At 41.6% G+C, this 27,307-nt stretch overlaps 1 long non-coding RNA gene and 1 pseudogene across 1 annotated transcript; both read left to right on the top strand.

Moving 5' to 3' along the window:
- The window catches only part of LOC100338670 (pyruvate dehydrogenase E1 component subunit beta, mitochondrial-like), a 136,479-nt pseudogene extending 122,819 nt beyond the window's left edge, over positions 1–13,660 (top strand).
- Positions 13,661–17,736: 4,076 nt separating this feature from the next.
- On the top strand, positions 17,737–23,629 carry LOC108177928 (uncharacterized). The gene is made up of 3 exons (XR_001794589.3): positions 17,737–17,910; positions 20,412–20,481; positions 23,294–23,629. It is a non-coding gene; the product is annotated as an uncharacterized LOC108177928 (long non-coding RNA).
- The last annotated feature ends 3,678 nt before the right edge of the window (positions 23,630–27,307 follow it).

Here is a 27,307-nt window from a genome sequence, read left to right as displayed (position 1 = left end):
AGCAAACTGTTGAAATCTTTACTTAATGTATGCTAAACTGATCTTCTGTATATAAAGAGAATCGAATATGAATCTTGATGTGAATGGAAAGGGAGAGGGAGTGGGAAAGGGGAGGGTTGCAGGTGGGAGGGACGTTATGGGGGGGGGGGGGCATTGTAATCCATAAGCTGTACTTTGGAAATTTATATTCATTAAATAAAAGCTAAAAATAAAAAAAAAATTTTTTTAAAGATTTTTTATTTATTAGAAAGGCAGAGTTGCAGAGAGGCAGAGGCAGTGAGAGAGGGAGATATATATATATATATACATATATATATATATATATAGAGAGAGAGAGAGAGAGAGAAGGAATCTTCTATCCACTGGTTCAATCCCAAAATGGCCGCAACAGCCTGAGCTGGACCAATCCAAAGCCAGGAGCCAGGAGCATCTTCCAGGCCTCCCTTGCAGGTGCAGGGACCCAAATTTAGGTCCATCTTGTATTGATTTCCCAGGCCATGACAGAGAGTTGGATCAGAAGTAGGGCAGCCAGGTCTTGAACCATTGCCCATATGGGATGGCAGCACTGCAGTACGCTACAGCACTTGCCCCAAGGTCTGACATCTTGATCTGCATATAGCAGCTGCCAGACAAACACAGCCACTGAGCACTTGAAGGTGACTGATCCACACTGAGATGTGTTATAAGTGAAACTTACACACCAGATTTCACCTACAGTATGACAAAAATAGGTAAAATTAAATGTGAATAATTTGTATATTGATTAACTATTGAAATACTTATATATAGTAGATTATATTATTAAAGTTAATTTTATTATTTTTAAAAAGCACAGGACCTGATAGCTTCACAGCTGAATTTTGCCAAACTTTTAAGGAAGAACTAATAGCAATTCTTCCTAAAATATTCAAAACAATTGAAAGGGTGGAACTCTTCTAGTTCATTCTAAGAGGCCAGCATTACCTTCATTCCAAAACCAAAGATACAACAAGAAAAAAAAAAGAGAACTATAGACCATGTCCCTGATGAACACTGATGCAAAAATCCTCAAGACAGTACTAGCAAATCAAATACAGCAACACATCAAAAAGATCATCTACCCAGACCAAGTGGGATTTATCCCATGGACGCAGGCATGGTTCAACAAATGCAAATCAATGAATGTGATATATCACATTACAAATTGAAGAGTAAAAACCATATGATTATCTCCATAGATGATGCAAAGAAAGCACTTGATAAAGTGCAACATTCTTTCACAATAAAACATTAAAATTTTATGCTACAGAAGGAACATACTTCAACACAATTAAGAAAATATAGAACAAACCCACTGTCAGCTTCATACTGAACAGGAAAAAACTGCAAGCATTTCTCCTATGATCTAAAAATAGACAAAGATGTCCACTCTCACCATTATTACTCAGTATAGTTCTGTTAATTTTGGAAATCAAAGGGAAACAAATTGTAAAAGAGGAAGTCAAACTATCCCTATTTTCAAAGACATAATATAGAGAGTATTTAAAATGTGTGGATGTCATGTCATTTGGTATATAGTTAGAAATATTGCTTCACTGAGTCAAATCATGTAAATGGCAATATATGCTTCTTTCTCACATTAAAAGAAAAATAGATAAATGGGGTGGGGGCAAATAGGACTCTTAGGGTGTGAGTAATATTTTGTTCTTTATTGGCTATTGGTTATGAATGTGATCAGAGGTCAAAAAACTCATTTATCTGTATACTCATGTGTATTTCCTGGTACATATGCTTTACTTCAATAAAATGATTTTTTTTCAGACATTGCCTCCACTTCCAATTCCAGTTCCCTGATAATAAACACCCTGAAGACAGTATGCGATAGCTCAAAGTAGTTGAATCCCTAGCACCAACATGAACATCACAGATTGAGTTCCAGACCATTCTCTTTGGCTTAGCCCTAGCTATTGGGCTATTGTGGGCATTTGAGGAGTGAACCAGAAGATGTGAACCAAAAGATGAATATCTCTCTCTCTCTCTCTCTCTCTCTCTCTTTAAAGAAAAAAATCCTAACTTTGTTGAATTGCTTTCCTCATCTACAATACATAGATAGTCATGCCCACCTCACAGGTCTGATGAAACAATAGAATAAAAGCATATTTGCCAAGAATTTAGCACAGTGTCTGGCACATGGTACAAATCCAGAATGATTTTAAAGAATTAAATGATCATCAAGCTTACTTCTCACCCAGACATTCTCTGTACATCAGCAGTCAACACTTCCTTGTTATGCTGTGTTCTTTTGTTTGACTCAAGTCTGTTCATTATTAAAACACTGCAACTTGGAAAGGAGAGAATAACTTCTTTAGTATGTCTGATCATCAAACAACAAACAACTGATAATAATGCCCAAGTAATGATTCTAAGTAGTAAAGGTTGTCCACCTCTTTTCAGGTGGAAATGAGGACACCATTTGCTCAGGTCACACATGTCAAGGATCCATCCAACACAGATCAGAAATTCAGTCCCTTCTTCCAACCCTCTGGCTTTTCTTGTTAATGACTTAGGAAAGTTACTAACTGCTTATTATTACTGTCTAATTTTGGTTTTCTGCAGATATGGCTACAAACAAAAACCTTTGTCAAAGGCTCCAGACTAAAAGCTGGGTAAGACTCGTATTCTGGCTGCCAGAACCTCTGTTTCAAAAACTTCTTTATGTAATAGGGCTTGTTTATAAACTTTATTCCATTGCTACAAAATGTCATATGCAAATTAGACATTATATAACATTACAGTTAAATCATAAAGGCAGCTCTCCAAACCCAAGTAGACATTTACATAATTGTATTACTGTCATTTGCTTAAGTCATAATGAATGTTAGATGGGGAAGCTTACTATGACCTATTGACTCCACAATAGAACATGATTCTTATTTGTCCTTACAAGTAAAGCATCACTGTTTTCTCAAAATAAACATCAAAAAAGGAAAAAAAATGTCATTGAGTTTTGTTATGGTTCTTGGTTGTAATGAAAAAGCAGCAGCAGATTTCATAAGAAAAAAAGAAGTCTAATGAGAAATTACAGCTAATCCAAAAGAAAACTCCCTAAATATTTGAGTTTATTATGCTTTACATTTGCCTTCCAGTTTTTCACAGAACAGCTTCTTTACATTAAGTATCATCTCATTTTAAGATAAATTTCTTCAAGGTCAGTTTTTTCCCAAATCTATGCACACCCCTGGAGAGACTCAGCTGATACTCCTGACCATTTCATCCTGATTAATTAATTCATAAATAGTCATTGGGTATCCTTAGAGCCAACCCAGCAGTAACTCCATAAAAGCTTGCTAAATTGAATTGAAATTAAATTTATTCTAGATAAAAAAGTAACTTACCTCATGTGCCTTGGTTTGTGTTTTCTCCAATCTAGATTCTGGGATAGAACCTGGGTACAGGTAGTTATGTTTGGGAGATGCTCTCAAAAGCAAAAGTACAGCAGTGGGAAAAGTGAGACATTCAAGCTGTCTCCCTCTCATTTTTGCAATAAGTAATACTCATTCTTGGAGAGATGAACTAATTAGGGAAAACAAACTTGTCCTGCTCACTTCGTTGAGATGACATTCCAGTACAAATTTAAATTGTTATGCTTATTTATAAACATTTTAAATTTGCTTGTATTCTTCTGGCTGTGTACTAAGTGAGAAGTATCATAACTCTTAGGAGGAAACGTTTCAAAAATTGGGAGACAAGCATTTATCCTATCAGTTAACACACCAGAAAAGACATTCACAGCCTACATCAGAGTGTCTAGATTTGATGGGTAGCTCCAGTTCATGAGTCCAGCTTCCTGCTAACATAGATATCAACGGCAGTGAAGGCTCAAGTATTCAGGTCCCTTTTGAACACTGGAAGACTTGGCTTGAGTTCTCTGCTCCTGACTTCACCCTAGCCCAATCCCAGGACTGCAAGCATTTGGGATGTGAACTAGCAGATCACAGATCTTTCTATCTCGGTATGTCCCTCTGTCAATTAAGTATATAAAACCTTTGAACCTATATACCCACAGAAAAATACTTTTTAAATTAATGTCAATATATATCCTTTTCTTTTTTTTAAAGATTTTTATTTATTTATCTGAGAGGTAGAGTTACAGACAGAGAAAGAGACAGACAGAAAGGTCTCTCATCCACTGGTTCACTCCCCAAATGGCCACCAATGGCCAGAGCTGGGCTAATCTGAAGCCAGGAGCCAGGAGCTTCTTCTGGGTCTCCCACACAGGTACAGGAGTCCAAGGACTTGGGCCATCCTCTGTTGCTTTCCCAGGACATAGCAGATAGCTGGATCAGAAGAGGAACAGCCGGGACTCGAACCATCAAACATTTGGGATGCTGGCTCTATAGGCAGCAGCTTTAGTCCACTATGCCACAGTGCCAGCATCTCCATGATTTTCATCAGTAAAATAGAACCTGTTTCCCAAAAATATGTATCAGCAACAGGCTTTAGCACTTAAAAATTAAAAAAAAAAAACTTGGCCAAGCTTTTAATCTTCAAATGGCAAACTATTTCTAAACCTAAAATGATTTTATTATCAAAATTGAATTATTGAATTTTCTGTTTACATTTCTTCTTTTGAGGTCTACCTGCTCAGAACTTGAGTCATCCCCAGCATGCCACCTTATTGTTTTCTCAACACTTTTTATTTAGGAAGAATATTTGCTGGTTTTCATCCCAGCTTCTCCTTAACAGGAACTCAGCCTCATGTAAAGGCCATACCCACCCCAATTCTGTCTTGTTCCTTCTCTTCTGTTGTCCTGCTATCCACCACACCATTTTCTTTTGTGGGCTATCTCAGTCCAGTCCTAACAGGAATCCACATAAACTGCTTCCTCCCGGGGCCAAAATATTCAAACCCACTCCACCTCACTGCACCGCCCGCAGAACCCCTGCCAGGTCCCCACGCAGGTCTTCAGGCCCTCACTAGCCCTTAAGTGCTCAGGGCTCTGGTTAGGGGCCAGGTCTTCACCAACCACTCTGGTTCCAGAAGCCAAGCGAGCACGTCCTAGACTGAGCTAGTTCTCCCTGCTGTATCTCAGCATTAAAACCCCCGCCCTAGCCTCCACGGCGGCGCTCCTGTGGTCTGTTGTGCCTGTGCACCACCCGTCACCCACCTCTACACGCCAGCGGCACACGAGTCCCTGCACTTCTTGTGTTTCACCGCTCTGTTGAAGCCCATGCTGGCTCTCCTATCGACAAGTGAACTCCATCAGTGTCCCAACACAGGGCCCCGGCCTCAGAAACCACATCTGCCTACAGCACAGGGTGTGTTACAATCTCCAAATGCACTGGATGCCAGGCTGTTCAAACCGGTGGTGCTGCTACTGTCTCAAGTGGCCAGCAGGACCAGAATGGAACTGCCAGCGACAAAATGAACAAGTTCATGATGAGGGGTGAAACTCCTTTTGTTCCTCGGGCTCTGTCATTACCAGTTCCCAGGCTAGCAGCTGTAAAGGGCGCACACGGTTCTAAGATTTGCTGTTCAGGGCTGCACAGCGGACCATAAACAAAAACGTGAGGTCCAACAGTTTAGTAACCGTGACCCGTGGCTGGCCACCCTGCCGGAAGCCCGTTTCCCCACTTCCACCTCAAGCCTTATAAACTGAACTCCTTTTGAGGGATTCATCCATTTCACTCGACAGTACCTTGAGGCAAAGCCTTCTAAATGAAAGTGCTGCCTTCTCAGGTAATATATATCCTTCTCTCGCAGCTAATTATGGCATACTTATTTAATAAAATTATTTCAATTATGATATTTTATTGTGTCAATATAAAGTTTTGTGGGAGAAATGGCCTAGAGATTTCAAGGAATATTATGAAACAAGATAAGCATGTACATTTATATTTAAAAATGGAGACTAGAGAGCAAAAAATACAACAAACCTTGAAAATTATGAGTTTCTCTGGAGAGATCAGTTTGAGAAGACAGGAAATTTGAAGCTAATTTGACATTGTCCATGCCCCCAAGTATTCCCCAAGGAAGTATATATGCCCAGGGTATACAGCACATGCCTGATTTACAGTTCACTGACTTTGGAATAACTTTATGACCCCAAGGTCCTTCTGAGCTTTGGCTGGTGCAATCCAAAGTCTAGAGTTCTTGAAATTCAAATACTGAGAATTAGCCCTTTGGCTTGGCAGTCACGTCCTCTGGAAAAGATAATAAAACACTGAAGCCTTATAGCCACCTGAAAGGGGGAAAAATAGTTACTATGAATAAGTAAATACATCAGCTAAGCCTTCAGAGTTGTACCCTGCCACAAATAATAAGAGCTTGCTCAAAATAACAAGTGAATCGTGTCTTGTCACAGCTGTGGTAGGGTTCAGAAACTTCAATAATTAGATTATGTCCTTCAGTTGGTAGAAATAAGATTAGTGGAAAAGAAAAGGAACATTTATTCTAGACTGGGAGAAAATGATATTACAGAAAATGGGAATTACCATGAATATCCAGACAAAACTGGGAGGAACAGTGCTGGTGAAATTTGTGTGACAGACTTGGAGAGAACAACCCAGGAACTATTGATACACGGCAGTGAGGAATCAGCAATTCCCAGATAGAGAAGTATCTGAGCTGGCTGTCTTCACTAATCTGCAACGTGCATTTTACAAGTGAAGCACAGACAACCCACCAGGACTTTGTTCTACCTGAACTAGGTGAAGAAACTGAAAGCAATCTTCTGGCCGATAAACTCAAAAGAAAATCATAACATGACTTGTTTTTGTATAAACTTTCCAGTGATTAGCTTACATTTGTATGGATGTAAAATACATCTTTGCTTTACCTATGGTGTGGGTAGCACATTATGTGCAAGAATCTGCTTCTATTTAATATAGTAATATATGTATAACTTCAGGCAATCTAAACCAGCCTGTTCCTAAACCAGGAGTTTCTTAACTGAATGGTTTACTTACTGAATTAAGAGTGATTCACTATATAGTTGGATAAGGTGACACATCAAAATGATCTCAGAGTTGAATTACGAAAATTTTAAAATTTTACCTAGGAATTCAAGAGAGGACAGCAGTTTCCTTTTGTATTTTTTCTACATAACTATAAAAAAAAATAAAATGATGAGGGTTGCTGTCTTTTGTTTCATCCTAGCCTTTATACCAACAATCACACAGGGATTGTATCCTATCACAACACAGAAGCAGGCATGCTTCTGAAAATGTCATACAGAGAATAATATACCTCTTCCCCTTGAAAGATGTCCACAGATTAATCCCTGGGACCTGTGGATTAGGGACCCTCACATGGCAAAAGGGACTCTGGATACGGAACGGAGTTAAGCATTTGAGATGAGGAGACATCCGTGGATTACTGTAATCCCAAGTGTCTTTTTAAGTGAAGGAAGGAGGCAGGAGGGTCAGAGAGAGAGAAAAAGCCATAATGATGGTGGCAGAAGATATTCAGCCACCAGCCAAGAGATGCAGATGTCCCAGAAACTGGAAGACAGGCAAATGGAATCTCTGAGCCTCCAAGGCAAATGGGCCTGAGAATACCTAGCGAAATCCAATTCAGACTTGTTGCCTCTGGAGTAGCACGATGGCACACTGCTATTGTCTTAAACACTAAGACTGTGATCATCTGTTACAGCAGCAGCAAGAATCTAAGAGTTCCCAAATGAAATGACAAATGTCTTTACAAAGCAACTACAGAGACACATCCCATACTCACCAAACATTAAAGGGATATAATGTCTCCGACCATAAACTCTAATTTTTTAATAATGACTATGTATAACTACTAATTACAGTAATTAATCTCATTCATATAGGAAAATAAGTGTGTTTTGGGGGCCAGCATCCTGACACAGAGAGTTAAGCCACTGCTTGGGACAGCAGCTTCCCTTATTGGAACATCAATTCCAGTCTCAGTTGCTCCACTTCTAATCCAATTACAAATTCTTGGGACCCTACCACTCATGTCTTCTTGGAGACTTGGATGGAGTTCCAGGCTTCTGACTTAGTTCTATGCCAGTCCTGGCTCTTGTGGCCACTTGGGGAATGAGCCAGCAAATGGAAGCTATCGCTCACTCTCTCGCTCGCTCTCTCTCTCTCTATCATTCTCGCTCTCTCACTCTCTCCCACAAACACACACATTTTCTGTGTGTGTGCTTCTCTCTCTGTAATTCGGCCTTTCGAATAGATAAATGAATCTTTTTTTTCAAAGTATGTATCATGCGACCAGTGCTGTGGTACAATAGCTTAAGCTGCCGTCTGTGGCGCCGTCATCACATGGGGGTGCTTAGTTCAAGGTCCAGCTGCTCCACTTCCAATCCAGTTCCCTACAGAGGATGGCCTAAGTTCTGGGGCCCCTACTCCCACATGAGAGGCCTGGATCAAGCTCCTGGCTCCTGGCTTAGGCCTGGCCCAGTCCTGGCCATTGAGGTCATTTGGGGAGTGAATCAGCAGATGGAAGATATCTCTCTCTCTCTCTCTCTCTCTCTCTCTTTCTATCTCTATCTCTATCTGTAATTCTGACTTTCAAATAAATAAATCTTTAAAAAAAAAAAAAACTGTGTCACCAAGAGGAAGACCAAAAGAAATCAAGTTGGGGGGGGGGGGGCAGGGGTATAGCTAAACTCAGGTTTTTGAAAATTGTGCAGTCTCCCTAAAGGGTAGAAAAGTAATCAACTGTGTGAGTCTCTCTCTCATCCACCCAGAAATCCATGAGTGTGGAAAAACTCTGAGGACAACTTCAGTGGACAAATACTTATTTTTCCCCTAAAATCATGATATAGAGAACAGCATCAAAGGCCAGAGACCACTGGAGGTGGAAAAGGATTAGTTTTTAAAATGTAGACTCTATCCAACTGTCATAGACCAGCTTGGATTCTGGTGAGTCTAATGATTTTTGAAAAATATCTGTTAGAACTGATTTTCATGCCAGGCTCCAGGGTAAAACCGCAAGTAGGAATTGATCTGTTGTATTTTATAAAATCCAAATGCTGTTTTTCTGCTCTAAATACTTGTTTTAGAAAAGAAAATACAATCTGAAATAGGACACAAGGGAAGCAATTGAGACGGTATGCCTGAACTCCTCAAACTTCCAGGCCACATTTTTCTCTTTCTCTTCCTCCCAAGGGGTCAAGCAGTGCCCATTTCCACCCTCCAGGCAGCTGGGACTCCTAGTGAGAGGCCATTTATACAGTGTCCCTTCCTAGACCGTGTCTGGGAAAAGGCCAGGAAAGGCTAAAGCTTTGGAATGAAATGTGTCCCCATTCAGTTTCACTGAATTGAGGAAGAATAAGTGAGAAAGGGAAAAGGGTACCCAAATGCGTGTAGCCTTGTTAGAGCTCTCTGGAAAATCTTAATGATATTTTTGGTTTCTCCTTATGCTTCTTCCCAGAGTAGCACGGGCATGCATGATGCTTGGGTGGGAGAATCTAGTCTCTCAACATGACCTCAATTTAGGGCTGCTTAAGCCTCTAAATTCCTGCTATGCTGATTTCACATGAACTTCAATTTTCCATCCCTAAAATCTAGGCCTCATATGGAAAGGTTTTGAAAGAAACAAATGGCAAGGCCAAGATAAAACTCTTGGGAAAGTTTGTGATTTGAGCTTGAAGGTGATGAGACTTCAAAGTACGTAACCCTCTGTCAAGTCCAGTGACCTTGGCTGGAAAGAGACTGTGGTAACATACAGTATAGGGAAGCAGAGTCTCCGGAGAACATGGCTTTCAAATACCTCACTCACAGCAATTCCATGCCATCAGCCTTCATGCCAAGATGTTCAGGTGGATGGATTGGTGAGTGGGTATGAACACACCTCCCCTTTGCCTAAGTTTTCTAATAAATAAATAATGAGGAAATAGGCAAAGACAAAACTGCAAATGAGGAACAAACTATCATCTTTATGACCAATATAGGCCTGACCAGAAAATACACTTAAATTTGCAGGACAAAAGTCTTTCTAAAACTGGACACAATAATAATAAGTCAGGATTGTGGCATAGCAGGTTGGGCCACCACCTGCAACTCTGGCATCCCATATGGGCACCAGTTCAAGACCCAGCTGCTCCACTTCCAATCCAGCTCCCTGCTAATGTGCTTGAAAAAGCAGAGAAGATAGTCCAGGTGCTCGGTTCCCTGTACTCACATGGAAGACCTGGAAGAAGCTCTGGGCTCCTGGCTTCAGCCTGGCCAAGCCCCAACCATTGCAGCCATTTGGGGGGTGAATAAGCAGATGGAGGATATTTCCCTTTCTCTCTCTCTCTCTCCCTCCCTCCCTCATTCCCTTCTTCTCTCCCTCCCTCCCTCCTCTGTGTGTATGTGTGTGTGTGTGTTTTTCCTCCTCTCTCTGTAACTCTGCCTTTCAAATAAAAAAATAAATTTTAAAAGAAAGAATTTGCCACAACTATTGGTGTGTAATATAATCCTAAAGCTGATCAAGGACAGGCATTTGACCCAGTGATTAAGATGTAAGTTGAGATGCTTGTGTCCCATATCAGAGACCTAGGTCCAATATCTGGCTCTATTCTTGACTCCAGCTTCTTGCTAATGCAGACACTGGGAGACAGTAGTGATGGCTAAATGATCTGGATCCCTGGCACTCACATGGGAGAACCGAATTGAGTTCCTGGCTCTAAGCTTCAATCCAGCTGGACCTGGGTATAGCACAGCAGGGTACCTGGCTAATGATTTCTCAACAGACTGCAATCACGCTATTGGCCAGGGCTGCAGTGATCTCAAGATTCAACTGAGAGAGTACTGCTTTCAAGCTCACGTATTAGTCCTCATAGGCTACTGGACTGAGGGCCTCAGTTCCTTACTGACATTGGCTGGAGACATTCATCTTGCTAGGCAGACTTCTCCACTGGACCACCTGCAGCAGCAGCTTCCCAGGACAGCCAGGGCTCCCAGAGAGAGAAAGGGAGGACCACAAGATGGAAGCCATAGCTTTTTGTAACCTAATATCAGAAGTAATATCCAACCACTTTGGTCTTATTCTGCTTGTTAGAACTGAGTCACCAGGCCCAGCTCACACTCGAGAGAAGGGGATTGCACCAAGGACCTTCTCAGAGATGGTCAGCCATGACAGACAAGTCAGGCAGTGCTGGGAAAGCCTGCCTCATACTTGCAGAAAAAGCTTTTGTTTCCCATAAGAAGCTTGTCCCCAGGAGAATGTATGGGATGGAGTACAGTAGGTATGCTTCCGCAGACCCTCCAACTGGATCCGTATACCCTGAGTGACAGTAATGGTGAAGACTACAAGCCTTAGGCTGAAAAGGTAGGGGAGAGAGGATGAGACCTTTCCAAATTGAAAGAAATATCAGAATTAATGAGTGCCCCCTAATATTCAAAATAGCCTATTTATATTGTGATGTTCAATTTTAAAAGATATCAATAAGAAATTGAAGCTTAAAGAGATTGAGCAACCCAAGATCACACAGATACTATGTGATAGAGCCAGGATCTATAAATACTCCATTCCTGAAAACTGTGCCATGGTTTGTAATATAATTATACTTCGCCATATTCAAAATCTGCTTGGAAGCAGCTATGTGATGGAGGCGCTGCATTTGCCAGTGAAAATATCTTATTTCAGGAATGGCGCTTCATTGTTCTTTCTGTGTCCTTAAATGTTCCCTAAATTCAAAGTTTTATGACAGTGATGAAACAATAGCTCTGCCAGAAAATAAAATACACACCTGGCTTAGGAGTCAAGCCAACTGCCAGCTGCCTAGGAAGCTGTAGACACCTCTGGACTGTGCAACCTTTGGTTTCAGCCAAGAGACATGCCAATAGCTTGTAGCCCACACAGAGGTGGTGACATCCAAAGGAGGTTTGTTCAAAGTACTTGGGTTGGATGTGTCACTCGTAAAAACATAACAGATCAAGAAAGCATTCCTTTCATCACTGACCCAGTCTCTCCTGACCCTTTTGTTCTTTGACGTAGGATAAAGCAAACATTTGTACTTGGCTTCCGGTTGCATTTGACGGACACGGTCTATACGACAGATATTTCTACCCTTACATGCTGCAAAGAAATATGATGCATGGAGACCTTTGTCTCCTCAAAATTTTACATCCTTTTTAAGAAAATGGGAGCAAAGTATACTCTTATATTTAGTGTCATTTATTCAGAAGTACTTGAGTACTGTGTGCCATGCTCTGTGTTGTGTGCTGAAGGTCAGAGATGAATAAACATGGGACTTGTATTCCAGGAGCACTGGGTCTAGTGTGAAGTTCTGAGAAGCAATGGAACTTTCAAGGATGATGCAACAGGTGCTACCATAAAGGGATGTCCTGGTCATGTACAAATTTGAAGAAGATTCATGGAGGTGGAAGACTCTGGGTCTTGGGGCCACTTACCCATTTTCCTCTCTGGAACTCAGTTCAGGAAACTGCTTTTCTACTGCTGAGAGAAAAAAAAGAAGGATGTAGGAATGAGAAGTAGGGTGTACAAAGGGACTGGACTGGGATCCACAGGTCAGGATAAAGGAGCTTGTGCAAATGATATTCCCCAATAAGAATGATATAATGGACCACTAGTCCATAATGACATATATGAAGTATAGCAAATATTTGTGGAAAAGGAAATTAAAACATAAGTTGCAGCAGACATTTGGCCTGATAGTGAAGCCACCAACTGAGATTTTCATATCCCATATTGGAGTGTCTGGGTTCAGGTCCTGACTCCACTCCTGATTCCAGCTTCCTGCTAGTGAGAATTGGCAAGACAGAAGGTAATTGCTCAAACATTTGGTCTCCTGACACCTATATGAGAGACCGAGTTTAAGTCCCCAGCTCCCAGTCTGGCCTAGCCCCAGTCATTGCAGCCATTTGGAGAGTGAATCAGCAGATGAGAGCATGCTCTCTCTACTTCCTTCTCACTCTCTGTGTCTTTCAAATAAGGTAATATAAAAAGATAAACAAATTTTGAAATCCATGAATAATGAGGTTTTCAAAAAGCTCATGGAAAATGAGTATTATAAAAACATTATGCATAGATTTTAATATTTTTCATCAAAATAAGCTCATCTTTTAATCGCATTTTCCACAAATCTTGTTAAACTGTTGTGTGTCTCCCCAACCCTCAGAGGAAAAGACTGCATTCAAACAAGAAAAAACTGCATTTGCAGTGAGTCTCAGTCCTGCTCATTATCCCCCTCTTCTTTTTTTTTAACTTTCATTTAACAAGTATAAATTTCAAAAGTAGAACTTTTGGATTATAGTGGCTTTTTCCCCCATAATCTCCCTCACACCCGCAACCATCCCATCTCCCATTCCCTCTCCCATCCTATTCTTCATCAAGATTCATTTTCAATTATCCTTATATACAGAAGATCTACTTAGTATTTACTAAGTAAAGATTTCAACAGTTTGCACCCACACAGACACACAAAGTATAGAGTACTGTTTGAGTACTAGTTTTACCGCCCCCTCTTCTTAACGTCACGTAGAAATTTGTCTCCATTGGGAACACCGGGTCCTCTGGAGTAAGGTCTGTGCAAGATTGAAACTGCATGGCAGACCGATTTGTCCTCCTCTTTCCACCTCCCCACAATGTGAACATTATTCACAATCTTGTTTGCACAAATTGTCCAGTCTTCTCTTTTCCTCAGTGTGGCAGAAGTCTTCTCAGACCCTGCTGATCCTGTTCCTCACCGAAGCATGACCAAAATCTGGCAGCAAAAAGTCCTAGCAAGCACACTAAGCATGCAGTAGTACCTTTTTCTGGGACACATCTGCAGGACCCTGGATAAGTGAAACCCATGATGCATTCCTGGGCCCCATTAGAGTCCGATTTGAAAACTCATATCCTGGATTCTCACCTTTCATCTTGTTCTCCTGTTGGTCACCAAATTTTGCATTACTTTCCCTACCCACTCCTCCACCCCCATTGTTCTGCCACACAGGAATTTTCCCCTTTATGAACTTTCAGAATGACCTGCTTGTTATTTGCAAGTCACTGCTCATTCTTCTTCTTGCTGCAGTCTGTCCATACCTCCACCACTGGCCATTCCCCCAGCCATGGCAGCCTTGCTCCTAAACAGTTTCCTCCTTCCCACTGGTTCGACACAGACCTCCATCCACAGACATCTGATCTATTCTCTCATGATTCACTTAAGAATGGAGGTATATCACCATGAAAGGGAGATGAGCATTAACTGACACCCCCATCCGCCTGCTAATGTCTTTCCATAGAAGTTGGAAGTTCTAAACCCATGCTATATATATGAAATACATGACATCTGTATACCTTAAATAAAATTTGTTTAAAAAGTACCAAATACAAGGTCCCTAATGTCCATGCTGAGTTCAGAATGAAATCGAACAACTCACATCTTTGTTTCACAGACCTGCCTGTCACAGATTGTAGCCTGCTGGAAAAGATATCACAATTGCAAAACAGCCCCTCAGGTTCACCAAGGACAGTGCAAGCACACTACAAATATGTACAGATATGTGTTTTAAACCCTGACAACATGAGGACCCACTGAAATATCCTCATCTTCATTTTTTATGTTAGTTGTCATGGCTGCTACTGACCACAGGCAAAAATTTGGTGACATCCATTTTTTAATATTTTTTACATAATTATAATTTACAAGCATATTTACAATAATGAAAAGTTGAGTAGCTGAAAAAATTACCTTGAGCTCCTGATCATGAAAAAACGTTTATAAAATATTTGTTTCTGTATGAATCAAAGGGGCAATGAGGAATTTTGATACAAACTATATAGTAACTCGGATTAAAACCTGGCCACAGTTTTAATCAACTCAGCATTCATATCTTCTTGACTGTCTCATTGAAATGGGGTCTTATCACCAGGTAGAGAAAAGCTTCCTTTCTTAAGAACAATTAGTTCTATCATTACCAAGTAGGACAATGAATATATAAGCTTTAAGCACAAGCACCAAAACTGTGAGGTCTACTCAGGAAGAAAGACAACATATCAAGTGGACATTGCAAACTATTCGGAATATAGTAACACAAACTACAAATATTTATATAGTTCATGATTCCACTGAGCTGCAACTTAGACAGGATAAGCTGAATGGTTCTTCTGTAGGCTAAGTTCCCGCAGCCAGCTGTGGGTTGATTGGTTGGCTCTGCTGCCAGAAGTTGTCCAGCTGTCAGCAAAGCTGGCTCAGCTCTGCTCCCTGTGGTGTCACCCTCCAGAATGATAGCCTGGGTGTGACCTTATGACCAAGGCAAATTTCTGAGATAGAACAGACATGCATGTGGCCTTTAGAGGTTGTTTTAATTCTCTATTACCATAATACAATTACCATGAACTTAACACCTTGACACAGCATCATTTATTAGCTTACAGCTGTGTAAATCACAGAGTCAGCTCAATCTGACTTAGTATCCCCAGAATAAAATTAAGATATCAGTTGTCATCCAAAGGCTGTAGGGTGAAAAAAATCTACTGTCAGTCTCATCCTTGTTGTTGGCAGAGCTCAGTTCCTTGTGGTTGTAGGACTCAGGTCCCCATATTTTCTGTCAGCCAGAAGTCACTCTTTCCCCCACCAGAGCCGCCCACATCCCTTACCAGCTTACCGCAAAGCCTCTTTGGTCTCCAAGACAGCCAGGCTATGTGTGACTCCTTCAGATCTCCCACTGCCTCAGTCTCTCACTTCTAGACCCTTGTGATTAGATCATGGATACCAAATAACTGTTCTTCTTAAGGTCAACTCTTTGAGAAAATTTGTTATATATGCAAAAGGTTATTTGCTATATAAGGTAACATAATCACAAGAACAGCAGCTCATCATACTCCCAGGTGCTGATCACAGTCAAGGCATGGAGAAGGGGCATTGCAGATTGGTGTGGAATTCTGCCTCCTGCAAAGTCCTTAACTCTACTGCCTGCCCCTCACTTCTACCTCATTCTAAAAAAAAAAAACAAAGCAGATCAGTCCAAATTTGAAAAGTGGGGAAAAAGATTCTGTCTTTTGACAGAAAGAGCTACAAGATCACGTTGTGAGGGCAGCAGGCAGAGGAAGGGTGGAGAATTGAGAGAATATTTTGCAATCTGCGACAGGCCATACAATTGGGACTTGCTTAAAGTCTGGGCAAATGAACATCTATAGTAGCTCTTGCTGCTACAAGGTCACCTGCAGTGCCAGCCCACTTCTGATATTGGGATGAGAATATGCAAGGGTAGGCCATAAAAGGCAGGACACACTGTCCCCAGAAGCAGGCTAAGCCACCTTTATTTTCTGGCTCCTCCACTTCACAAAGCCTGGCTGTCTTCGCACCCTGATCTCTCACCAGTGCAATGCGATCACACACAGGGACTGTACCACACCTTGCTTCAGCCCCGAGTGGGAGCTTGCTGTTCCCAAATCACAACTGTACCACCACACCTCCCTTCAGCCAAGGGTGAGAGCTTATTCCCCCTAAACTGGAAGATGATGTGTTACCATACTCCCAGAAGCTCTGCCGGCTGTTTGTTCCAAAAAGAAAATATGAGAGAGGCAGGTGCAAAGGAAATAAAAGCCACAACAAGTCCAGATGAGAACCTCAAAACTGATAACTCAATTTCCTTTCACTTACTGATATTCCATGCTTCAAAGAGATTTCTAAGTCTTATCCTTATGATAATTCCAAACTGTCACCATGTATAAAACTGAGGTACTGGGGAGCTTTGAAAAAACGCTATCAATATTGCGGCGCCGGCACACCGGGTTCTAGTCCCGGTCGGGGCGCCGGATTCTGTCCCGGTTGCCCCTCTTCCAGGCCAGCTCTCTGCTATGGCCAGGGAGTGCAGTGGAGGATGGCCCAGGTGCTTGGGCCCTGCACCCCATGGGAGACCAGGAAAAAGCACCTGGCTCCTGGCTCCTGCCATCGGATCAGCGCGGTGCGCCGGCTGCAGCGGCGGCCATTGGAGGGTGAACCAACGGCAAAAGGAAGACCTTTCTCTCTCTGTCTCTCTCTCTCACTGTCCACTCTGCCTGTCAAAAAAATAAAAAAATAAAAAAAAAAAAAACGCTATCAATAAACTCAAAAAGAGACAAAAGTCTTAGTTAATAAAAAAAAAATAGAGTATTAGGACTGGCACTATGGCATAGTGGTAAAGCCACCACCTGCAGTACCGGCATCCCATATGGTTGCTGGTTCAAGTCCCAGCAGCTCCATTTCTGATCCAGCTCTCTGCTATGGCTGGGAAAGCAATAGAAAAGCCCAGGTTCTTGGACCCCTCCACCCATGTGGGAGACCTGGTTGAAGCTCCTGGCTCCTGGCTTCAGATTGGTGCAGCTCCAGCCATTGCAGGGATTTGGGGAGTAAACCAGCAGATAGAAGACCTCTCTCTCTCTCTTTCTCTCTCTCTCTCTCTCTGTATAACTTTAACTTTCAAATAAATAAATAAATCTTTTAAAAAATAGTTTCTGTCCTCAGGAGACATTGATCTACTTATTAAATGATTAAATGTTTTTGAGTCTTTAAGTGGAGGGCCAGAGAAAACAAGGCTTCAAAACTCTGCCTCCTTGGTTTTCTTTTTCTTTCCTTTTTTTTTTTTTCTTGAGTGCTGAAATCAAGGCCTATTTATGTTTACAGGGTTTTCAGAGTTAATTAGTTCATAGAATGCTAGAATTCTATGTTCATAGAATGCACCGTGTTTAGAAGGAAAGCACATTTAAAGAGTCCCCACAGCTGTCGAGAACCAGGCCTTTCTCTGCAGGCATCACTTTGCTGTCCTGGAATCTCGGCTAACTGGGCTAAATTTACCAAGCTCTGCGTAATTTCACAGGCCAGGTCTGCCAGAACTCACAGAAGTTTCCATGGCTGACTGGAGTCTCGCCCGTAATAGGCACCCAGCATCAAAGAGGGGTAAAGCAGATGACGCACAAAGCAAAGACTCCTTTTCAGAGAGAAACACGATGAAGAGTGAGTCGGGAGCAAACACTGAAAAGTGAGTTGCCTTGTTTTCACTTCTTTGATGAAAAAGTAATGTCAGAGGGTTTGTGGACTATCTCGTAGCTGCTTCTGATGACGTTCAGATCATTGCTGTGGGCGGAGAGCTGAGAAGAGCAATGACCTGCCAGCCACTGTGGGTCCCTTTTTATGTATTAATGTTTTGTCACCTTCCATGTATGTTATGCTATTGAAGTACCACTGGACATGCTCAACTTTCTTTTTTAAAAAAACTATTAGCTGAACTGAGCTGGTGGTCTCTATTATTTCCATATTTAAGCAATAAAGCAGTGTTTCGTTTTAAAACTCGTCATTTTTTTCCACTTAAGTTCATTGCCAAATCTTCCAAAAAGACAGCTGAAGTCTATTAAATATGTTGATCTCTATTATTTGAGGAAGGTGTTGGCAATCTTTTGAGGCGGGCTGTGACATTGCTGATGTGTTTTTCTGACAATGTAAGGATGACAAGAGAATGGGAAAGAAGCAGGGAACGGAGTGTTGATGTGGACGTGGGAATGTCTCCCCTCCCTGTCTTCCCTCTACTCCCCATCGGTCAGAATAGAGTCAATTTAAAGGGCCAGTGCCAGCTGTGACAGTTGAATCTATTTGGCCTTGACACTTGTATCTGCCTTTCAAAAATCTTTCTGTGACATTGGAACTAGCCTGGGCTCTCATTCTTAGGACTACGCATCCAAGGCACCACTCAACTTTCTGGACTCCAAATTAGTAAGGCCTAAGCCCCAAGACAATCAAGTGGAGATGGCCCTGCTCTCCAGTATTTTTGTATGGGCACTTTTGGAGTCACCTGTATTTACTATGGGGACAACATAGGCAGGATGTGTGCCCTCAGGGAGCTAATTCCTAGTATCTCTATGCAATTTGTTTCCCATGGTTTTTCTGATAATTCAACAGCCTGGCAGCCCCTTTGAGATCATTAGCAACATCCTAAACCTACATGGGATTACAAGCCACAGTGAAAAAATATATAAAGGTCTCCTTTTTCTGACCCTCCAGTTTACTTAAAGTGAGACCAAAGACTGCAAAATTAGGTATTCACAGATAGTCTTTGGAAAAATTAGTGACTGCAGCCCAAATATGTTGACACTCAGATTTCTGACCCCATTTGATGACCTAGAAAGCAACCTCCCTCTTAATTTTCTGTTGCAACACCACAGAATGTTTCTGTCTAGCATGACTAAAGAAAACAGCTCTTTCTCATTTTTGTTTTTCTCTCTGAGAATATGGAATTGGCCACTCAGTTATTACACTAAGGACTAGTAAGGACATTTCAAGCACAAGTAATTAAAATATTTCCTGAAGTTAGTATATTTTTGTTTGATTGTATTAGGAAGAGCTAAAAATAAGATGCTATGGATAAAAATAGAATTGCTCAGAATAGAGGGGGAAGAGTTAAGAGCAAATATTAAGATATGAGTAAAATGAAAGACTTCTCCACAACATTCTTTTTTTAAACTTCATCAGTTGGAAGAAAACTACATCTTCAAAGTTAAAAAACAAGTGTGTGAGCAAAAACTACGAGCCAGTCACCCTCTGGAGTGAGACTCCATCTAAAAAGAACTTTCCATGATGACAGAGCTGTTGTATAACTGTGCAATCCCATACAGTAGCCATTGGCCACACAGGTGGCCATTCAATTTTAGACAAAAAATCAATATAATTAACAATTCATGTTTTTGAATTTATTTGAGAGGCAGAAAGCAAGAGAGAGCCCACATCTTCTGGTTCACTCCTCAAATAGCCACAGTGGCCCTCTGCTATGGCTGAAGCCAGGCGCCAGGAATGCAACTGAGGTCTTCTGCTTAGGTGCCAGGGACTCGGTCACTTAGGCCATCACTGCCTCTCAGGGTCTACTGTAGCAGGAAGCTAGAATTGGAACAGAGCCAGGTATTGAACTCCAATGCAGGATGCAGGCATCTTAACTGCTAGACAACACCCACCTCCATCCAGTGTCTCAGTCCCAGTAGCCACATTTCAAGTGCTCAATGTGGACATGTGCCTAGGGGCTGACATATCATTCAGCACAGTTCTAGAACCTAGGAAAGAAGTTTAGGGACACAGTAAAAATAAAACCCAAGTTTTCCAAATATGCTATAAATGGGAAATGTTTTCCAAAAGACCTTCATAAAGCATGAAAAGAAAAGTCCATTTTGTGTCATCTGGAGGCTTTTGTCCTCTTTCCATCAAGTTTCAACCAAGAGTTAAAACAAGTTAGCTGTACTTTTCACCCCAACACCTTGATCAAATTCTCAAGACTCCTCCAGAGAGTTCCCTCCATATGCATTTTACACAGTCTATCTACAGAAAGCACATTTTCCAAGACCCCAGTGTATGTTTTGCATGCAAATCTCCTTTCTGGTCCTTTGAGGGTATTTATAATGGGAAGTCCCCCTACCTTAAGCCTGTATAGTGTAGAAACCACACTTTCCAAGGCTGCTCAATAAAGCAGTTTTCTCTTTTTATTTGTGTCTGTTTCTGCAGCCCAGAGCATGCAATAAGATTTCCAAACTGAGAAGAAGGATGAAAATAAACAAAGTCCTTTATTGTACAGGTAAGCCTTTAGACTGGCTTCATTTCCCCCATGTGAGCTGACACAAAGCACACACTCATTGATTTCTTTCTACTTTTCAGCTACCTGAGTATCCCAATTCATGTATGGATGATAAAGTTGATTCATCAATTAGCCCATGCAAAATATATCCAATCTAGCTTGAGACGTTGATGAAACAGAAGATACCCTTAACCAGCCCCAAAATAAAGTATTTAATCTCTACAATGTTCTCTCTGTAAGATTTATTTATTTATTTGAAAGGTAGAGTTACAGAAAGGGCAAGGCAGAGGTAGAGAAAGAAAGAATCTTCCATCTTCTTGTTCACTCCCCCAAATGGCTGCAAAGGTCCAAACTGAGCCAAGCCAAAGCCAGCAGCCAGGAGCTTCATCCGGGTCTCCTATTTTTGGATGCAGGGACCCAAACACTTGGGCCATCTTCCACTGCTTTCCCAGGCGCATTAGCAGGGAGCTGGATCAGAAGTAGAGCAGCCGGGACTTGAACTGGTGCCCATATGGAATGCCTGCACTGCAGGTGACAGTTTTACCCACTACACCACAGCACAGGCCTATCTACAATGTTCTTAGAAGCTTAGAATTTTTTTTTTTTTTCTTTTTTTTTTTTTTTTTTTTTTCTTTTTTTTTTGACAGGCAGAGTGGACAGTGAGAGAGAGAGACAGAGAGAAAGGTCTTCCTTTGCCGTTGGTTCACCCTCCAATGGCCGCCGAGGCCGGCGCATTGCGGCCGGCGCACCGCGCTGATCCGATGGCAGGAGCCAGGAGCCAGGTGCTTTTCCTGGTCTCCCATGGGGTGCAGGGCCCAAGCACCTGGGCCATCCTCCACTGCACTCCCTGGCCACAGCAGAGGGCTGGCCTGGAAGAGGGGCAACCGGGACAGAATCCGGTGCCCCAACCGGGACTAGAACCCGGTGTGCCGGCGCCGCTAGGCGGAGGATTAGCCTAGTGAGCCGCAGCGCCGGCCAGAAGCTTAGAATTTAAGTGCAGCCCTAAGCTTTCAAATTTCTATTTGCCTCACAAGAGGTTCACCAAAGTGAATTCCTGGGAATGACCTGCCTTATTTTGGAGTCTGTTCCAGTCTGGATAGGTAGGAAAGGAGCCAGTGGGTGCATCCCCAAGAAGTGAACTCCTTCAAGAAGCAAACCAGGTCCTCAGATGTCCCCTGACATGGCCCTGACTATCCCATTTTTTTCTGACTTCCACAGGTGGATTTATTTATTCATCATTATTACCTATACTTGGACTGTCTCCAACCAGAGACCAGACATTGGCAAGTGGCCTTGAGCAAACTATATTTAAAATTAGCTTCTCTGGAAACCATTGATAAATATATTTATAATACATTCCCCTTTTGAGAATTAGTTAATGGAATTTTTAGATACAAAACACTGTTCATAAACATCTCTCCCTCCCTCAATGTAATTACTCACAGAATCTCTTTCCTAACCTGATTTGTTTGCTCAGCAAACACATGCTTTGGTCTCAAGATACCTAAAGCACATTTGCTCTATTACATCATACTTACTGGGAAACTTAGGAAGCAAACGCAACCCCAAGCCTAAACTCTTATTCCTCAGATCAAATACAAATTAGATGGCCCCACGGAAAGAAATAACAAAAAAATGCAACTTGCCAGAGCCAACATTACGATTAGGTCCATCTCTAATGTGAAGCTCATGTCTGTTCTGTGTCCCACCCAACGCAACCTGCTATTTCACCTCCAAAAGAGATGACACAAGCTCACACTTGGCACAAACAAAAAAGCAGCATTGAATTTAAAAGACAAGGGAGGGAAAATTGTCTGTGGAGTGGTTCTAATCGAATTCAGAGGATTCCTTGGAGGGAAAGCAAGTTCAGCTTTTGTGGCCCTCAACCAGATGTGTCTGTCTCTGTAAATAAAGTTTTATTGGAACACAGCCCCATCAATTTGTGTGTGTATTGTCTGTGGCTGCCTTCAAGGTGCAGTGCAGAGCTGAGGATCTGTGACAGAGACTGTGTCACCCACTAAGCAGAAAATACTTACTGTCTGGACCTGTACAGAAAATATTTGCTGACCCCTGGGTTAAAGTTTTACCTTTTCCTGAAAACAAAATGATGGGAGTTCCTTCAAACAGCTATTTTTAAATGTTTCTTTACATTCATTACAGGGATCATCTGTGCCTCAGTCTCAAAGCACTTCTCAGTCTCATCACTTTTTTGTCATAATTTCTGAGAATAATTCTTTCTTTCTTAATACTTGGCAAATTTCTCTTTGAGACTTGAAAGAGCCTTGGGAACACCTCTGAGATTAAATTCCAAGCCATGTTTAAATCTAACAGTGGGTGCTGCAAGTGCTGGTGGCCAGAATAACAATGCCTCAGCCTCCAGGCTTGTCAGGGACAGGTTGCTGACTGCTACTTTGTCCTGGACGGCCATGGGAGTAAACTTGAAAAAACAGGCATAATTGCTTTTCCAAATTTTCACCATAAATAATCATTTTTAAAAGGTTCCAGTAACTTACCCACTAGGAAAAAAGAAAAAAGGGGAAAAAAGTAAAATGGGATACTGACATTGTGGGTTTTGCTCTAAAGCAGCCATGTGCAATGCCATGCTGCCATCTGCTGTATCTCTTTGTTTTCACCTGAATGTAGGAATCTGAATCAGCTGTACAGACACAGGCCCAATCTACTGAGGGAGAAAGCTTTTGCCAGAAAAACTCTTCCAGTTACAAGCCAAAGTATTCTCTTATTTTGTAGTGTTCCTTCTTCTGCATCCACATGACACCAATTTTATGTCTTCTCTTTCCCGATAATTTCTTAGGTATGCATAGTGATGTTAAATGTCAAAATACGAGTTGAAGAGGCCAGCATTGTGACGCAGAGGATAAAGCTGCCACCTGCGACAACAGCATCCCATTTGCGTGATGTCCTGCCTGCTCGACTTCTGATCCAGCTTCCTGCTAATGGCCTGGGAGAGGCAGCATTAGATGGCCCAAGTGTTTGAACTCATGCCACATACATAGGAGATCCAGAAGAAGCTCCTGGCTTTGATCTGGCCAACCCTGGCCATTTCTCTCTCTCTCTCTCTCTCTCTCTCTCTGTGTGTGTGTGTGTAACTCTGACTTTCAAATAAATTAATTAATCTTTTTAAAATATATGAAATGAATTCATGTGCCATACCTGTCAGAAGTACAATGAAACTCTTCAAAATGGGGATGGCAGAAAAGAAGAGAAGTAGTAACACTTGATGAATGACATGAGTGCTGATTGATCTGTACCAGAGATTTCATTTAATTAAAGAATTCACTACATCCATGACCACCAGGAGGAGAGTGGAGTCGAGAACAGAAGATGGTGAGATGATCCTAGCCATTAAGGCTGCTTTTAAGGGATAGAAGTAATCCATCGATTTCAGGAAACAAAAAGTAATGCGGCTTCAAATTTGGCCTCTTACGTCTTTACCAGAAAATTGGTGCCTTGAAACTACAGTGTCACTGTGACTACTGAGAAGTCTACCATTCTGAAGCTATCTAATAAGGGAGAGACTAAGTAGGTGCCAGCCAAACCTTCCCCAGACATGGTATTTAAAACGTGTGCTACAGACTCAATCCAGGTTGAGTAAGATAGACCGACATTGAGCTGCCCTTCTGGAAAGCTGTCTGTGATTAATTGCTGAACACTTTCATCTACAGTATCTCCTGAAGGGGAGAGCCCAGGAGGCAGATCATTCTCGGATCTTCTACAGTTTGGCCTCTGCTGGAACCCCTTAGCAATCGATCTTAACGCTTATCTCCAAGCTATTTATTCTTAACAAATGGAGCCACCACTCCTATTTATTATAATTCCTGCCATGTGGGAAGCGTGTGCTTCACACATCATCTTACGTGATAATCACATTTCAAGCTCTTCAACCACATAAATGCATTTACAGAGTGCAATTTTAGACAAAAATGGTTATAGGCTATGTAAACTATATAAAATCTGGTTTTTAAAACCATTTGTTTTGTGCTTTTAGAAAACCCCATATGCTACAAATTTTTAAAAAGTGAATTCTAAACTAAAAATCTTTGTGTTTTATTTTGTTCTGAAATTTGGCAACAGTTGACATAGTCTGACCTTAGGAATATTACATTGTAGCTCACAAGCTGATTCATTTTTTCACTGAGAATCTTCAATCAGAAAGCATATAGTCATGAACAATTCAACTGGTTTTGTTTTGTTTTGTTTTATAATTCAACTTTTAGGGATCTATTTTCCAAGACAATAAGCATCTGCTTTGACAAAAATGTATTCTCTGTGTATAGGAAGGGTGCCAGTAAAGAGCAATTGCTCCTTATAAGTCTAATTCCCAACATTCCAGAAACATGGGAAGCACACATGACTTTTGGGGCTAGATTTGAGAGTTTAGAAGCAGGGCCTGGCCCTGTACACCTTTTGTGGTGCAATACTGCCATCTGGCGGTCGATATAAATTATTTCAGATATAGTTGCAGAGGGCGACTACTCTAATCCTTAAGGATATTTCTAGTCTGCTTTCAGATATATTATGACTCTCCAGATCTCTAGAAGACACACAGAGAATGTGCTTTCGAGCCCTCAGCTCTGTCCCGCTCTGGCTGCGCCCCTCCCCACAGATCAAGGAGTCCTGGAGCTCGGAGGTAGCCCCCACGCAAGCCCAAGCCCCTTTCTGCAAGCTCCCTGCCCTCAGCTCACCTCATCAGCAATTCCTTAGGAATGCTCCAATGTTCCCACTGTGCCTGAGTTGTTAATGAATAACAGTGCGCTGCCGTTTCCCGCATATTACTTGCATTTGATCAGCTTCCCGACATTCCACCCACCCCGTCTCACAATAATAATGAAAAACAATTTTTAAGATATAAAAACAGGTCCTCGAAGTAACTTTTCAAATTCTACCCTCGAGTGTGCAAGAACGGTGAAGCATTTTCCAAACCTTAAGTCTCCACTGCCACCTTCAGGATGCTTGTGGTAACAGCAGGTACTAGAATAGTGGCTGACTGGGGCACATGTTCTGGTACCAGCAAGAGAACTTGGTTGAATCTTGTAATTGAACCAGGTGAGAAAGAAGCAGATGCCGTTTAGTTTATGGCATTTCACAAAATCTTGGAACGCATTTTATTTGCCACTCTGCTAGACAATAGAATTAAAAAAACAGGTAACACTGTATGTAATGTAAATAGAAATCTAAGAGCTTATAAATGTAACTGTATGTTACCTATATAATACATATACCAAAACTCTATGAATATAAAATTTATATACGCATGCCCCACACTAAGGACAACTGACACATCTATGGGGCTTTTGATGTGACAGGCTGTGATCTGTGTGCTTTATCATTGTTAACATGTTTCTACATTCTTAATTGCCTCAATAACTCCATGGAGGTAGCTATTACTATTAAGCCTACCTATTTTACAAAAGGGGAAACTGAAGTTCTGAGGAGTTTGCTTCTCTATAGTCACATAGCCAGTAAACGGCAAAGTCTGGACTTGAGCCTGGCTGTCTGGCTTCAGGGTCAGTGTTCCTTGCCATTGGATGAACCCTGCCTTTTCGGAACAGAGAGAAAGCAGGGTGGGTGCTGTGGGTAGCAAAAGCAGGCAGAGAACCACTTGTCCCTGGATGTGGTGATCACTAAGCTATGGAAGCTCTATGCTCACTATGGTACTTGCTAGTAGGGAGGAAGAAAACAGAAAACAAATAGTTTTAAAGGAAATCAGAATAAGACGATCTGATTTTAAAATGGCTGAAGGACTATTTTATATCAAGCAGTTTAAGAAGAGATTATATTAAGCTATGGCCAGTCTAAAAATTAATTTCAATCTATCTCCATGCAGATCTGTGGGGAGTATTCCAGACACACCTGCAGATTTAAGGCAAAGCTCCTGAGAGGGGTTTGCAGTCTGGACACACCGCAGGTCCACAATTAAGGCTCATTTGTCAGGAGTAGAGGGGAAGGAAGAAAAGCAAGCAGGGAGTTCTGAGAGCCAGACCTGGCCAAAGATGGACGGCTTGATAAGCCACACCAGGTGCAGGATTTTATTCCAAGTAGGAAGAGGAACTACGGAACAACTTTGAGCTTATCACAAAAGATCACTCCAGCTGCTCTATGAAAATAGGATTGGCAGGAGCACAAAGTGGAATCAGAATCCTGAGTCAATCATCAGTTGCATGGGAAGCGAGATACACAGCAGACTCATAGAATGGCAGATGTCCTAAACAGCACTCTGGCCTCAGAATCAGCCCTAAAGGCATTCGGATCTGGCTGAAAAGCCCATGAGAGTATTTCAGGCATGGAAAGTCAAGACACTCTGGCAAAAAAAAAAAAAAAAAAAAAAAAAAAAAAGAAAGAAAAAAAAAAAAAACACCTAAATGAAAGATCTCCACGAGTGAGATCCTAGTGGAAAGAACAGGTCTTCAAAGAAGGAGGTACCTTTCTCTGAAGGGAGGAGAGAACTTCCACTTTGACTATGACCTTGTCTAAACAAGATAAGACTCGGAGAACTCAAAAGGCTTCCATAGCCTTGGGAACTCATGACTGGAGCATAGGGAGATTACTGATGCCATAGACAGGAGTGTCAATTTGTAAAGTCAACAACAGGAGTCACTGTGCACTTACTCCTCATGTGAGATCTCTGTCCTTAATGTGCTGTACATTGAAATTTAATGCTATAACGAGTACTCAAACAGTATTTTTCACTTTGTGTTTCTATGTGGGTGCAAACTGTTGAAATCTTAATGTATACTAAACTGATCTTCTGTATATATAGAAAATTGAAAATGAATCTTGATATGAATGGAAGGGGAGAGGAAGTGGG

Source organism: Oryctolagus cuniculus, chromosome 4 (assembly GCF_051225735.1).
Source record: "Oryctolagus cuniculus isolate XC-2025 breed Fujian yellow rabbit chromosome 4, ASM5122573v1, whole genome shotgun sequence".
Lineage (NCBI taxonomy): Eukaryota > Metazoa > Chordata > Mammalia > Lagomorpha > Leporidae > Oryctolagus > Oryctolagus cuniculus.
The sequence above is the reverse complement of the archived record's forward strand: the minus strand, read 5'-3'. Positions and strand labels throughout refer to the sequence as shown.